The following is a 17225-nucleotide window of genomic DNA, read 5'->3' on the forward strand; positions in this document are numbered from 1 at the left end:
GATGCAATCCACACAACATAATGGGAGACATATCAGAGTTAAAAAAACAAAACAAATTGTCTCACTGGCTCATCTGTGACTAGGAAAGCAAGTCTTTGTGGTGTATGGAGAGCTACAGTATTCAGGGTAATGTTGGCATACCACCATGTTGGATGAACCACATCCAACAGGAGTAACTGTTGACGCAAAAGGAAGCTGTCTGAAAGGGATGCCCGGGTACTACCCCGGACTGTATCCAAAAAACATAAACTACAGCCACCCAACTCACTGCAGAATTAAATGTGCACCAAAACTGTTCGTCTGCAGACAGGGGCGTAGCCGTCTTTTCAGAAGTGAGGGGGACAGAAATGTCAGGTGTAATACCAGTTTTTTCTGACCTTTGTCTAATTGATCTCATCTCTTGCTTTTAATTCAGTAATATATCAAATACACTGCTGAACAATAACCACTAATATCTATAATGTTTTCCCTATATGTTATGCCAATTTTATGATTGGTTTATGTACTACAAACACTTGTGCATTAAGTCCCCATGGATTTTATGCTTTGTAAAAAAAAATATCACTGAATAAGGCAGAAAATGTACAGTACCTATCAAAAGTTTGGAAACATTACAATTGTTAAATGTTTTTGAAAGAAGTCTTCTGCTTACCAAGGCTGCATTTATTTAATAAAAAATGCAGTAAAAAAGTAATACAGTGAAATATTATCCCAATGTAAAGCAGCTGTGTGAATATATAGTAAAAACATTATTCCTGTGATCAAAGCTGAATTTATCATCATTACTCCAGTCTTCAGTGTCACATGATCTTTCAGAAATCATTCTAATATGTTCATTTGATGCTCAAGAAACATTTATGATTATTATCAATGATGAAAACAGTTGTGCTGCTTCATTTTTGTGGAAATCATGAACTATTCAAACATTTGTGGTAAGATAAAAAAAGAGAGAAATTAATACTTTTATTCATCAAACATGCATTAAATTGATCAAGGGGCATTTATAATATAACAAAAGATGTATCCATGCTTTATTCAATGCAAATAAATGTTGTTTATTTAACTTTCTATTCATTAAAAAATCCTGAAAAATAAAATGCATCATGGTTTCCACAGCTGTTTTCAACAATGATTATAATCATAAATGTTTCCTTTTCCTTTTCATCAAATGATCTGAATGATTTCAGAAGGATCATGTGATACTGAAGACTGCAGTTATGATGCTGAAAATTTAACTTTGATCACAGGAATAAATTAAAATATCATTACAAATTAAAACATCTGTGAATATGTGAATATATTTTGTAATATTAATGTTTTAACTGTATTTTTTATTAAATAAATGCAGCCTTGGCAAGCAGAAGATACTAAACATTAAAAAGGCTGTCAGTTAGCACTGCATTATTCATATTCTTTATTGTCAATAAATACCTTGAAATGGCTGGAAAAACACGAACCATATATTGTCGCAATCGTGTTTGTTGTCACGTTTCTTCAGTCATAGCGATTATTTTTATTCAGCTGCTGCTACAGCGCTGAATGCCTTTGGAACGTGACAGGGTTACTTCTACGAATCAGTTTTTTCTTTGAGAGCGCGCCCTATGGCTTCGAGTATGAATTGGAGTGTTGCACGAGAGTGAGTGTTGGTACTCCATAGTGTTCAGATCGCCTCATTTTTGGATACGAATAAAATGACAGGTCATGTATAGATTATTTTGTGTCTTTTAATTTAAATCTAGATTTATTTACGTTGGCTTCTACGTAAACGAACTTGCTTGTGTAACAGACTTAGGCCAGTAAGAGCGGTGCGACTAGGACCGGTGCGACCCGGCAAAAGTGCGGGGGACGAATGTACGTTTTATTAAAAGTGAGGGGGACATGTCCCCCCCGTCCCCCGCGTAATCTACGCCCATGTCTGCAGATCCACAGAGTCAATATTTATGGTCAGGCTGCTATAGCCAAACCTTTGATCACTTGTGCCATTGCCAAATGTCGGTTTCATTGGTGCCAACCAAGCCTGTAGCACTCCTCTCAGAAACTGAAGCCTCCGCGCCTCGATCGCCCCCAGGTGGTTGGTCCCAGTATAGGTCATAACCCCCGCCCCTCCGTGTTTTCTAATGGATGCCAGAAAAACTAAATCAAATTACACTTCAATTTTTTCCAAAAGTTGGTTTCTGTCATTGTAGGCAGTTTTTATCATGATGATTTCATTTAAAGTGTTCTTTTTTAAATAAGTTTGGTTTTAGTGAATTATTTATATATGTTATAAAAAAAGGGGGGGGGGGGGGTTGACGTCATGATTGACAGCTGAGATTGACAGCTTCTCTGAGGCACTAACAGACTTTTTTCAGGATTTTTGGGAGGAGATTGGAGCTTTAGCTTTCATTTCTACATTTCCATAACCATTTATTTCACACCAACATAATGAATTGCTCTGCATCTGTGAGAGTGTGGGCAGGCTTTTGATATCGCACTTCTACTTCCTGCTCTCTACCGCGCAGATTCCGGCCCCGAGATCACTACTGCGCAGACTGTCCCAAATCTGCGCAAGATGTCAGTGCCATTTTCAGACCTCCGGAGGCTTCAGTTACTTCAGCGGAAGCCAATGAAGTTGCGACATCCATATTTTTTTACGGCCTATGGTGCCAACCAGGGCTCTGAACCGGTTCAAGGAACGAAAACGAAAATCGGAAACGAATAAAATTTTAAGAGGAACAAAAACGGAAACGAAATCAATTTGAATCGTTCTGAACAGAAACGTAAATTTGAAATGACCATTAACCGGTTAATAACGTTATTTTATCGTTCTCTTTAATATTTTAATTTGGCAGTGACCAATCATGAATAGAGTAGCTACAGCATGTGGCGTTGACGGATCAAGCGTGAGTGAAATGCCCGCGCACCATCATCTATGAATCTACCGGTTACGCAGTATGAGCGCGCATTTACATGCCTCAAGTACATTTCTTTCCCTACTGAGGTCTACAATGAAAGCGCAGGTATTGGAGGACATTCTTTTCGAACGTTTAAATAAGTAGTACGGACTTTAAGCTCAAATAGACTGATTTAGGCTAGTTTATGGATTTTGTTTAAGCCTGTCCAAGTAGGTTACTAGCATCTATCAAACATTTTTCCTATAGAGTTTCAGATTGCCAATACAGGAAAGGTCAATGTTTTCTATATAGACGGTTGATGCTTCGTATTAAATGGTATGTTATATTGCATTAAATGATCAAGCTTTATCAGCCGACTGAATTTGATTATGTGATGCAGTGTTGCGCAGTGTTTGCTTTGAAATTAGCAGTTGACGGTGCATTAAAAGAGCAATGGTTATCCAGTTTATTTATTCTTTATTCATGCAATTTTTAAAACAAGTCGTGTTGAAAAAAAGTTATGTACAAAGAATGTTATCACTCTTCTGAAAATAATTCGGCATAAGAGACCACTTTCGATTGTCTAACGCTCCATTAAAACAGGTCCGCTGTTTATGCTTTGTAATTAATGCATGTATTTCTGGTTTTAAAAATGTTATGAAATAAATATTCAAGTTTAATTACCATGCGTTATATTATTATTATTGAGTGAAAATAAGTCTATTTATACATATTTGTTTAAAGTATAGGCTAAATTAAAATAACGTTATTAACCGGTATTTTTTCATATCAAACCGTTTTCGGAACAGTAATGTTTATTGAGGAACGCAAAAACGGAAACGCTATAATATCGATTCTGCTCGGAGTGTACCGATTGATATTTTTTTCCGTTTTTAAGCCCTGGTGCCAACAGTGCAAACCTTGGGCTGTGAACAATGTGAAACAGGCATTGTTCTCTGATTGGTTCCACTGCCAAGGACTACCGAACCATTCTGGAGGACCATGTGCACTTAATGGTTCAAAACATTGAACCCTGAAGGGGGTGACGTGCATCAGCATGATAACAGTACACACAGCAAGACTTGTGACAGAATGGTTTGATGAACATGAAAGTGAAGCTGAACATCTCCCAGGGCCTGCACAGTCACCAGATATCAATATTTTGAGCCACTTTGGGGCATTTTGGAGGAGCAAGTCTGAAAACTTTTTCCTCCACCATCATCACAGTGACCTCCTCGCCACTGTTCTGGAAGAGGAATGGCTCAAAATCCCTCTGGCCACTGTGCAGGACTTGTATCTGTCATTCCCGAGACAAATTGATGCTGTATTGGCATCAAAATGTATATTTGCTTAAAATGTTTTAATAATAAATAATTTACAATTTTAAAAATATTATAATGAATAGGCAATTTACAAATATGTAAAAATAATAGTTACGATTATGTTAACTGTGATTAGTCTAAACAAGCACCGGACAAAAAATGAAGGGTCATTAAACGAACCATTGAACAGATCAGTGAACAAATCAGAACAAGATTTTTTTTTAAGAATTCTAAATATTTGGCGGTCTGCAAAGTCTCCATGACAAGTGTGTGTTTTGTTTCTACATATGTTTCCTTCAATACGTGTTTTCACTGGATTTTGTGGGTGTGCATTCTCTAGTTTCAGTCTGTCTGTGTGCCACATGGAGACTACTGTTTGTGCTGATGTGTGTCTTAAGGGTATGTGGATCTGTTGGCACTGAAACTGCTTGCAGAGAAAGAATGCCAATGTGGACATGCAGTCATTACCCTCTCCTAGCCTGGCAATGATGTGGTTAGTGTAGCGTAGCCTATAGCCTTGGGCTCTTACAGCACAGCCTAACCATCAGAGCACCTGCACAACCCAGCATGTCTCGTTGCCTGTAGCTCGAGCAGAACACTGAAGCTCTGGTAATGCCCTTCTATCCTTCATCTGCCATACGCTCTCAAAATGAATACTGCATCGGCCGTACCTTCACAAAAGAGTGCCTCTACTGTGATACTCAAAAAAACAAAAACAACCAAAAACATTATACTGCAGCTATAATTAACATGTTCATACAGGCTACTATGGTAGTCACATGGTAAGATAATTCAAAGAATACCTGGGAATATATAGCATAGGATAAAAAAGAAAAGAAAACACTCATTCATGGGCTTTATGTTTTCAATAAAAAAGGGATACCTAAAGAAACATGCTATGCTTTTATGTAAAAATGATCAAAATATATAAACTATTATCAAACATTGCTTTAGTTCAGTCTGGCACATCTCAGAGGTCTTTACCTTCTGGACTTTATCCCACAATAAAAGGCATACACCATCATATTTTTGAAGTAATCCATTGAATTTATTTTCAGTTTACTGTATTAAAAACGACTTTTATTTATTAACAATTTTTTTTGCTGTGCCCCACATTCTGAATCTGCATAAACAGTGTTGTTATCGTTAACAAAAACTAAATCAGTCATTTAAATAAATCTGAAAAAATATATAAAATTTGTTTCGGTTATTTGCCAATGCACTATTTCCATTTTTTAAGTTAAAATACTAAAACATTTGACAAAATAAATTAAAGCCAAATAGACAAATTTATTTAAAATGAATAAAAAGAACAACAGCACATTACAAAATTACAGAAACTAAAATTTAAATAAAAACTGAAAAGCAAATTAAAAACCTTAATAATTACTATAATAGTGTGTGTGTGTGTGTGTGTGTGTGTGTGTGTGTGTGTGTATATATAATGCAAAAGAAAAAAAACTTCCCATTACTCACAATTTAAACCAAATCCATATCTACATATTTATATTTACTGTTATACACAATAATAGGTAATAATTGTCTTAATTAAAATTTAAATACTTTCTTACGTTACATTTCTTTCATTTAACTTCAATAACGTAAAACTGAAAGTTGGTTCCTCTACCCCCTACTGAATGAAAGCTTAATTAACCTTGTTACACGCTCTGGTGCATCTACACCTGGTGCAACAGTTTACAGTCCATTGTTTACAATAATACAGATTATACTGTATGTATGTAATCTGTGTTGATTGATTGGACATGAGTGGACATGTGTGTTGTATGAACTTCTTACTTCTGACTACTATGCCACCAAAGTCTTCAGCTTTTAATCTCAACCCTGCACCTTGCTAATACTGCCTACAGCTGTACACCCAATCACACACACAAACACACTGTAACTCTCACACATGAAACAAACACTCTCTTTCTCAAGTGTCCAGCTTCATCCTCCTTCCACCTCAGTTTCCATCTCACACACACACACACACACGCGCGCAAACACACGTCTGACCTGTAGAGATAAGCTATGTGGTAAAGGTAAAATATTCCCTCTCTGAATTTTAAACAGTGCAGAGTTCCCCGGGAACATAATTTCTGGGACAGCCAATCGCACCAACAGACGAGTGGACAGAGTTATCAGAACAGACGTCAACTCAATTTTCTCTCGCATCTCCAACATAAAACACGACCCTTTTCAAGGTTAACTTGCTACGGTGTAATAAGTGTAACTGCGAACTCCATATTCCGATAAATCTTAGTTGACTGACTGAATATTTAGCCACTGTATGACAGCAGACTGATTCAATAAAGTGTGTCAAATATTTGAAGCTTGCATTTGACTTGCTGATGCGTTTGACAGACTAATGTCTGGAGAATTGCCGCTGGATATAAACTTAAAGCAAAGGATTTAACACATCCGAACTCGATTGAGTAAACCTGAAAAGAGGCAAAGAAGTGCTGACTCTAGACCAGTTCAAAAGCTTAAAGCGCTGCCTCTCAGACTAAAGTCAACCATGTTAACCGATCCCAGATCAGTGTCAGTGACATTCTTAGACCTTCAAATGGGAAACTTCCTTCATTCAACAGCCAAAAATGGAGAAAAACGGAATAAAACACTCAACACGATGGCAAATAATAACACTGTGGCTTTGACAGGAAATCTGAAATTGGGTTAGTTTATATGCTATCAATGCAGTGCATTTGTGTCATAAACAGAGCGACCTGCCAAAAGTGCATTTTAGCTGGTGTGTTGACAGCATATACATATAATGCTTCCTCCAAACTAAATATTTACAGGCAAGTTTGCTATTTGGAAGCATTGATGGACTACGCTAGGGCATCATGACGTCTTGAACCTCCCCAGACACAAAACACATAGAGGACAAACATGCACACGCATACTGACAGTACGACACCAGATGGTTTCAGATGCTGTTTGTCCTTCATTTGGCCTCTGCAAGAGTTTACTGACTCTAAAACCGTTCGCAAATATTTAGAAAGGGTAGCTGGCTGAAAGGTCTTGTGAAGAAAAACTGCATATTTATAATAAAAAATGTTCTATTAGTTTGCATAAGATCTGACCCAGTCCTCCTCAAGCCCCTCTATCACAACGTTTGTTTAAATAAAGCTTGACAAATTGTAGAACAACAGATGCGCACAACTGATAGCATAATGGAATCAGCCTATGACACGAAGGTTAAGACGTGACATTCTTATCTGATACCATATAAAGGCGTTATTGATTTGAAGTACGAACACCGAACTGTGGGACTGTTGGATCATTCAAGCAAGAGCAGACCAAGCACAATCAGCCAGACCAAGAGCTTTCATAATACATGAGCATCCAGTCTGGCAGTGTAGATTTTCAGATAGATTGAGAGACATGCATATAGATAGATTGAAATAGAGGGCCAGACAAATGGAGGTATACACCAAGCTGCTTAACAACCTCATGTCTCTATCCGTTTCAGCGGGAACAGTGCCAGACAAGACCACCATTACATATCATATCACATTTCATATGTAGGCGCTGACCTTTAACTATTTACTGTCTTGTGTCTTTCCTTGCAGCGGCAGCCGAGCAGGTCTGAGTTAGGCTTAAAACATACTCTACCGAGACAGAAACTCTACCGCAACAGAAATCTATATTTTCTGGCTAAAATATTTTTCCAATATACGCTAAATATATGTTGCAAACAGCATGGCTTAAGGAAAAATGTTTTTCAAACTTAAAATATATTTTGTTCCTTATTCAAATTGTGCATTTCAGTCTTAAAGGGATAGTTCACCCAAAAATGAAAATTCTGTCATCATTTACTCACCTTCAGGTTGTCCCAATGCATTTCTTTCCTCTGCTGAACACCAAGGAAGATATTTGGAAGAATGTTTGTAACCAAGCAGATCTCGGCAGCCATTGACTACCATAGTATTTTTTCTTCCCACTATGGTAGTCAATGGCTGCTAGGATCTGCTTTGGTTACAAACATTCTTCCAAATATCTTCCTTTGTGTTCAATAGAACAAAGAAATCCAGGTTTGGAACAACTTGAGCGTGACTAAATGATGACAGAATTTTCAATTTTGGGTGAACTATCCCTTTAAAATACAGTTGGGTAAAATTTATTTTTTAAATGTATATTTTAAACAATATAATTATGGTCAAAAAAAGGAAATGTTTGTTACTAAAACATTAATACATTAAAAAAATATATATTTAAAATATTTATGGACACATATTTAAAAATCTATATTAGCAAAACCTTTTTTGCTATTTCTTGTATTTTTTTTATTTATTTTTTTGCTGTATGAATACACAAGCACAATTTCATCGCATCTGCATTCCAAAATGTTACAAAATGTAATTTATTATTCAACACCAAACTCTGACCCATTCACACTTCTGTCCTTCACAGCCCAGAGCCGCACACAATCATAGCCCAATGTTACCCATGACTCAGTTATTAATAATGACTTCTTAAAAATGAGTTTAACAATTCCACAATTCATGGGCATATGAATAACGTTTGAAGAATACAGCCCAAAGTGATTATTATTACGCATTTCTAGCTATTACAGCATGTCTAAGACAGATCAAACACTCGACCTGTCAAACACACGTGGCATGAGAGAGATCAAGTGTGTGTGTGTGTGTGTGTGTGTGTGTGTGTGTGTGTGTGTGTGTGTGTGTGTGTGTGTGTGTGTGTGCACTGCAGTAAATTATCCTCCACAACCCTACAACATTAGAGAACGTGCTTTGATATTGCTTCGAGCCTAATATAGTCAGCAAACTCTCTAACCACAATGAATTTATTATTTCTGAAGAGGAAAAAAAAAATCCTCAAATGCAGAATTATTAGCTTATATACCGAGGCTGCTCTAAATCTCTGAGTCCCACCGCCATGACATTAATGACTCTCAGCTGAAGTTCAGGCCAACGCTGATCTATCGTTCCACCTCAAATGAAGACGATGTTTTTGGCTGTCTAGGTTTCATTTCTAATAGAAAACTATTGATTTAGCAATAAGAGGCATTCATACAGGTGGTCTATGTGCATGATGGCATGATTTATGGCACAGCATTAAAACTCTATCAATATTTTACTGCTTTGGATTTTGATTCAGGACCATAATTTAGGCATTCATGTCTTATAAGCTAAAACAGACAGAAAATAGCTACAAAGCTCTGTGTTCAAAGAGAAGAACTATAAAGGATTAAGATAAGAATAAAGTAGTATCATATTTCATAAATTCTTACACATAAACATCACCAAACTTATACTCCCACAAAAAATACACATACCAGAAATGGAACAAATTCATAAATAAGCTATATACTTATGCACACACATATACACACTGTTTAGCCAAAAAATATGTCAAATTGAGTGACAGTTAGTGACAAGTGTCACTTATACACACAAACTTACTTCGGCCCCTGAAGGCAAGAGTGAGAATCAGGCACTGATGAGACCCTGACAGGGCTTGTGGCAACCACTGCCGGTGGCAAATACTTAATATAGCAAACTGACATCAAGATTATTAGAGCGGATACTTAACAAACGCATGCACTTTCTTTGTCTACCTTGTGCTATGTTTCAATCGAGCCAGCAGAAGCACAAAAGAAATATTAATCTAATCGCACATACTGTACATTACATGCAAATATCTATATGCAAACATACATAATATACTCACAACAATCATAAAGACTCTCTATATATCCCATATGCACAAATGTTTCAAAGACATTTGATACAAAAACAGATCAAGGTCATAGAATGTGTGTGTGTGGGGAAGATGATGTAAGTGTTTAAATAGGCAATTTCCTTCTCAAACAGTGGCTGTCCCATTTATTCAATGAGCTGCAGTCTCTCTCTCTCTGTCCTCTCGCTCTTCTATTAGGTTACAGTGCTGTGGCTTGTTGCTCTGGGTGCTAGTAATAATTGGGAAAGTAAATGTGTGATCATGCTCTCTTTACGGTCATCGTCCATCTCTCCATCACCAGATAGATAAACAAGTAATAGTATGCACACACACACATACATGCACGCTGTTCCTGTGTTTAGTGGTATGATCGATAGCTAGCCTTCATCATTGTCCTCATCATGGCTTTCTGTTAAATGAAACTGACCACACATCCTCCACATTTTTATATCATGGTGTGAAATTTCCATTCCATTTTTACTGAGCTAAACATATTTGCCTTTTCACAGGTATTACAACATGTACTACTACTAGTTTAAAAGTTAAGAATTTATTTTTTCATATTAAAAAAATATTTTTATTTGATTCATTTATAGACATTTATAATGTTAAAAAAATGTCTTTTGAACTTTCTATTCATCAAAGAAACAAATAAATAAATAAAATGATTGCAGTTTCCACCAAATTAATAAGCAGCAACTGTTTTTAACATTGATAAAATTTCTGATTTCTGAAAGATCATGTGACATCGAAGACTAATGGATGCGGAAAATTCAGCTTTGGCACCACAGGAATAAATGATCAAATTATGATAAATATTTAAATAGAAAATAGTCATTTTAAATTGTAACAATATTTCACAAAATTACTTTTTTTACTACATTTTTATAAATATAGCCTTGATGAGCATATAAGAGACTTCTTTCAAAAACACCAACCCCATACTTTTGAACGGTAGTAGAGCTTGAAACCTTTACAATCTGCCTCCATAAAACATGAAAATGCCACTACATATCAATAAGACTGTGCTAAGAAATTCAGTGCTGGTAAACATTTAAATGGTACAGTTAGTGCATTAACTTTGGTGGCACTAAAATGCTAAAACAAAAATAAAAGCTGAAACTGTAACTAAACCCACACAGCAGGCAAAACCTAACCACACACACGATTTACATGATTTTTATATGAAGCTTTCTATACCTTACTGAAATGTTTGTCATTTTTAGATGTATTTGTTTTATATTTAGTCCCTTTATTAAGTAATTTTCCTTGTGGGGACAGATGGCTGGTCCAAACAAGGTGATGTCAGGTTTTACCATCCTTGCAGAGACATTTGGTATACCTAACATGCACATATACAATACAGAGTGCTAGTGTGTGGGATTATGGGTAATGTCAGCTCTACTTTTTTAATATTTATAAGCAGGAAGGAAAGGAAACTTCCTGGTGTGTCATAAAGAAGAGTGTCCAGACACCTCATAGCTGTCTGATAACCTGCCAACACCCCAAGCAAAAAGCCCTTACACGCCTCTCTCGCTGCTTCTGCTTCTATTCTTCCCTCCCTCTCACACGATCTCACCTCCAGCACACAATCCGTGCCTGTCATTTTCACTTAGGCTAACTCAACTTTAAAAAATCTTGAATAAAACTTTTACTTGCACTCCTGACTTAAATATAAGTTTCCAGCTCACCCTATTGATGTTTAAAGAACACAAAATAATTATCTATTAATATGATGCTGTTCTTTTCAGTAAAAGTGGCTGATGACCACGGCTGCCTCTGAACCTCATCCAATTTCGTTTGCGTTTAATGCAAGAAAGTCATACAGGTTTGGATGGACCATCATGAGACATGTAAATAATGAACTAATGGGTGAACTACCGCTTTAATGAAATTTGATAAAAAAGTAATACATTTCTAATTAGTTATATTAATAATTAATTCTTAACTTCTACTTCTAATCACGATCAAGACCAGGAAGATACAACATCTCTCAGTCTTATTTTATTATACTATTAATGGCATCATATTGAAGTTATGTACTGTTTTGTTTTTTGCTTTTTATAAGTTTTACATTTTTTCAAATCATATATATGATTTGATCACTACTCTACTGAAGCTTAAGGAGGCATATTCTTCAATGGCTCTGAAGTAAGTGCAGACAAACTGGCTCATTCCACTGCTCTCCTTATGGTTAAATATTAATACAGTAGCATTTATGAATCAATAGATTATTTATAAAAACTGGCAACTGACTAAGAAAATGCTTTCTAATGCATGTAGATAAAAGTAGTGTGTGCGTGTGGGAGTATGTGTGTGTGTGTGTGTGTGTGTGTGTCCGCATTAGTAAGCTAAATATGATAACATTTTTTACAATTATCATTCTAAAAATATGTAAAACATTTCTGGAAAAAGGTAACAGTTTGGGATAGGGTTTATCTATAGCAATAATAATTAGCTTTATAAAAACAAATGGAGAAGTCTACAGCATGTAGTTGGCAAAGTAAATGACCTACACTGTGAGATCAAATGAGATAAGACATGATCAAAAGACAAGAGAAAAGTGAAAGCTGTGTTAGTCTAGCTCAAAATGTTTTATTTCGCTTGCAAGGAGACCGGGGTTTAACAGAGAATACAAATTTTTTAAACAAACCAATTAAAATCCCATCCAAATTTGACAGCCAGTGATCACCATGCAATTTAGTATTGACATTTAATACCTTCTTAATAATAATACCTACTTATTATTATTAATAACAATATGTAATACCTCCTTGTGTTCCACAGGGAAAACCCGTTTATTTAAAGCAACCCGACTCTTAACTTGTAAGAACCAATAACTTGTATCCTTTTTTTAAATGTTGCCTTCAAAAATCACTTGGCCCAAAAACCTGCATAACACTTTTGAAGGATGGTAAAACCTGTAATCACCTACGTACACTGTGGGGACCATCCGATTTAATGACTAGTTTAGAATGCCAAATGGTTTATGTGAGGGGTTAGGTTTAGGGGTTGGGGGTGAGAAAATAACTTTAGCTCAGTATAACAACAACAGAAACCATGGGGAAGTCCCCATGATTGAAAAACTCATGTATGTGTGTCTGTGTGTGAAAAGCAGAGGCAGAAAGAGAGATACAGATTTAAAATGACAATCTGCTCAGTGTGAGAAATGACTGCTGGTGCATCATGCTGGAAACCTCTCACATATGACAAAGCGAGTGAATTTGCAGAATTAACAATCCTGACAGAGAAGCATCACTTTAGAGACACTGTCAGACTGACAGGACATCACCACAGCTCACCCTGCTGGCCACAGTGAAGCGCTACACCCTCACTGCACACAACACATCTGCACAGCAACTGCTAACACCCTTGGATATCCCAAAAACCAAAGTAATCCTAAAGTCTAAAAAAAAATCAAAGTTCTATAAAAAAAAATGCATTGAAATGTATTAAAGTGAGCATGCTTCAATTGCACTTCAAGAGAGAGAAAGAGATCATTCCTCTTCAGCCAATAAAATACTAACATATCAAGTATTATTTAAGACTGAATATGAATAAATTATCCCAGCAATCACAAACACTCTCACTCACATTTTGAATATGCTAGTATATTCAATATCATAATGTCCAGCTTTTTTTAATTACATTTTTATTACTGCACAATTAAGTCTTCAGAAATCACTTGACTCAAGACAACATGAAGAGCTTCATGTTCACACATATTCATTCATGCCATCTCAAAACACACACACAAATGTTTATTTAGATATTTAATGGGGACATTCCATAGACTTATATTGTGTATATACAGCCTGTACACTACTTAACCCTGACCAAAACATTTTTTTTTATTTAATTTTATATATTTTCAAACAAACTAGGATATCCCCAAAAGGAAATGTTGTCATTTCGCTAACTTATGGGTAATAATTCATAAATAAATCAAAACAATTATTATTATTTCTAAAACTGCAAAAAAAAAAAAATAATAAATCGAAGGTTTTGTCCGATTTACCGAACTTCGGGGGACAAATTTGTCCCCAAACTACAGCTAAGTACATACATACACACACACACACACACACACACAGATCTGTGGTCTGGATATGATTTCCATGCTTTAGGAGTTTTGGAAGTTTTTGGAGGCCATGTCTGCTTAATTTCCTCTGAGGAAACACAAACCCGGACTCTAATCACCCAAACACACACAAATACGTATAGAGGCAACACACACACACACACACACACACACACACACACACACACACACACACACACACACACACACACACACACACACACACTGTAATCACTACCTTACTGTGCATACAATATTATACTGTTTATTCCAAATAAACTACTAGCGAGAGAGTGTGAGTCAGTGCTGTGCCATAGGAGAGAAGACAAACAGAAAGAGTGATTACAAGCGAGTGAACGAGAAAGACAAAAGCAAAGGAAAAAGTAATATCCTGTTTGGCTGAGGGAAAAAAATAAACACATTACAAAAAGACGCAGACCGTAGAAAATACACAGAGCGTTTCCACAGAAGAAAACACGCCTTGATGACAGCCTTTTGTGCATTTATGATCCTTGGTAAGAATTTCCATGTTTATATTATTGTTTTTATTTTACAAATGAAGGAGGAGGTTGTATGTATGTGTATACGTGGTTGTGTGGATGTATTTGTAGGGCAGCTAAAAGCAGGCAAGGAGAAATTACCACACTCATTTATCACTTGTGTTATCTGTCCTAAAGGCCAACACACACATACACACACACACACACACATGTCCTAACACACATGCTCCTTCAAACTAGTTACAGGAACATAAAAAAACCTTCACACCAAACTTTCCCCAAAAACTTCCCATAAATCCTCGAGAGGCTTATGGATCAAGATTAACAAATTCGGCTTTTCCCTCTGGAAAACATTAACAGCTACAAAGTATTAAGTGTTTGGTATTAAGTATTAATCTCAACTCATTTCTTTAGTACTTTTCCTTCCTTGGCACAGAAAGTGAGATATTTACTATTTATATTACTAACATACAATATTTGATTAAAATCTTGGAACGCTTGGAAGCGTTCAAAGCAAATAAGAATTTATATTAGTGTGTTATAAAGCAATTAAATGAATTCTAATTCCATTACAAAGCAGTTTTCAGGTAAACAGCCTATCAAGTAGAAAACAGAGGTAAACACTATATGTTGCGACGATGATTTGATTTTGCTCATCTTGTTGGATTGATTTTGCAGTGGCTGGTTCTTTTTTAGCATTCGAGTTTCTTTTTTAGCATTTCTGCTCACTGAAAACCTAAATTAATCATTAACGTGTTTAATCTGCTTTTGACATAAGGCTTGAACAAGTCTGTAATTAACTAGTTAGACTGGTCAGGGAAGCTTGCATGCATGTATAGTGGGATTACCTAGAGATAATAAAAACACTGAATTATCTGGAGATAATCAAGAGACCCCCGTCGAACCATATCTAATTTAATCCAAATGCACTGAATTTTAAGTCAGAGGTTGAAAAACACTGTCTATGTTCTCAGGCAAGGCCATGTCTAGGTCTCCAAAGCATTTTCTCTATTTATATTCACAGACAATTTCTTACCAACATGGCCTGCATAAATATAAAAGCCAGTAGATAACACTTATAATAACATATTTCATAACACTATACTGATAGGTAATTGATATACATTCAGATAAGACTTTAGGATTGCACAAAATACAATCACCATATCAGCATTAGAGCCTGTTTAATGTATAGGTAACTGTCGATATTGGACATTTAATATTAGCACTGAAAATTTAAATTATTATTGGCTTAAAGGCATTAGCCAGAATTTTAATATCATTCATCCCTATTGCTATTCTAAATAAAAGTACATGAATAAAAATGTCCATATTATTATTATTATTATTTTAATGTAAACATTATTGTATGTATTGTAATAATGTTTGTTAACATATTAAATGCAAGTTATAATAAAGTTTTTATGGCACATGACAATATGAACAGATACCTGTAGCAAAAAGCACTAGTACAAAGACTAAACCTTGAAAACTAATTCAGCAACAAACACGCAAATACCGTAAAACTTAACAGAACTTTACCATACTATAAATTAAATGTAAGTACAGTCCCCCTGCAGCAACCTGCCTTGCTCAAGGGCACAGTTTTGATCTCACCAGGTCTGGTTCATGACTTGCCTGAAATTAAATCTCCTCCCTTTGTGTTAATACACCAGATCATTAACCATCCGGCCATGATCTGAGCAGAGACTTAGGAGACTTTGAGGAGGAAATATTTGGCCACTCTGCAGGAAGACTAAAAACACACTGGAGGAAATTTGATTTATCTAATCTTTTATGGTGATCAGTCAGTCTGAAGGGAAGCAGAGAGTCGAACAGTTTTGGTTGGTACAGTTTGGCGCCCAAGATTTATTGATTCTTCACTTTCAGCGTACATTTTCGCCTCTGAGAAAATGTGTGCCTTCGAGTTATTTGAGCCAAGTGAATTATAAAGCAAAACATGAAAACAAACTTGAGGTTACCTTTTGTGTAAACATGTTTTCATGTGTTCATGAAAAGTATGTTTATATATTATTATGGCTTCGATGTGTGCTCCAGATCATTTGCCAGCTATACTGTTGATACAATTACCATGCTGCAAGCATCTTCAAACATTATGTTTTATTAAAAATGTATCATGAGCCAGATGTTCAAATTAAGAACAGAACTGCATTAAATATATAGAGACTTTATTCAGTATTACTTTGTGTGAATAAAACGACTCTGCAGGTTATTTTAAAGTGCCATCTATGAGTATTATGTTATACAGTTAACATATATATTCAGTTTACCTAGCCCATCCTTAAAACAGAGAGTCCATGAAGAGTACTTAGTCCCAGTAGACCCAACATCATCTGGGTCAAAGACTGAGTGGAAAACATGTGTTCTGAAGAGAAACACAGAAAGAGAGAGAAATGATGTTCAGATGTGAGCATACAAACCACTCACTGTGAGAGGACATACAGATATGGATCAGCAGAAACTCAATCTGAACTGAATGTATTGAATTACATAAGAGATCTAAGAGACATCATCTTTTGTTACCCCCAAAGCAACAAACTCTCTCCTTCTTATACACACACTTACTCACACAAAATAGTCAATTCACCAGTCGATAGTATACACTAGCACTGGGACCATTAGGAGTCATGTTATGGATTGCCGGACAGTGATTCTAGAGCTTTATTCAAAAATACACTTACTTAGGGTTGATAAATCACACACACACACACACACACACACA

The sequence above is a fragment of the Gobio gobio genome, assembly GCF_949357685.1.
Source record: "Gobio gobio genome assembly, chromosome: 4".
Taxonomy (NCBI): domain Eukaryota; kingdom Metazoa; phylum Chordata; class Actinopteri; order Cypriniformes; family Gobionidae; genus Gobio; species Gobio gobio.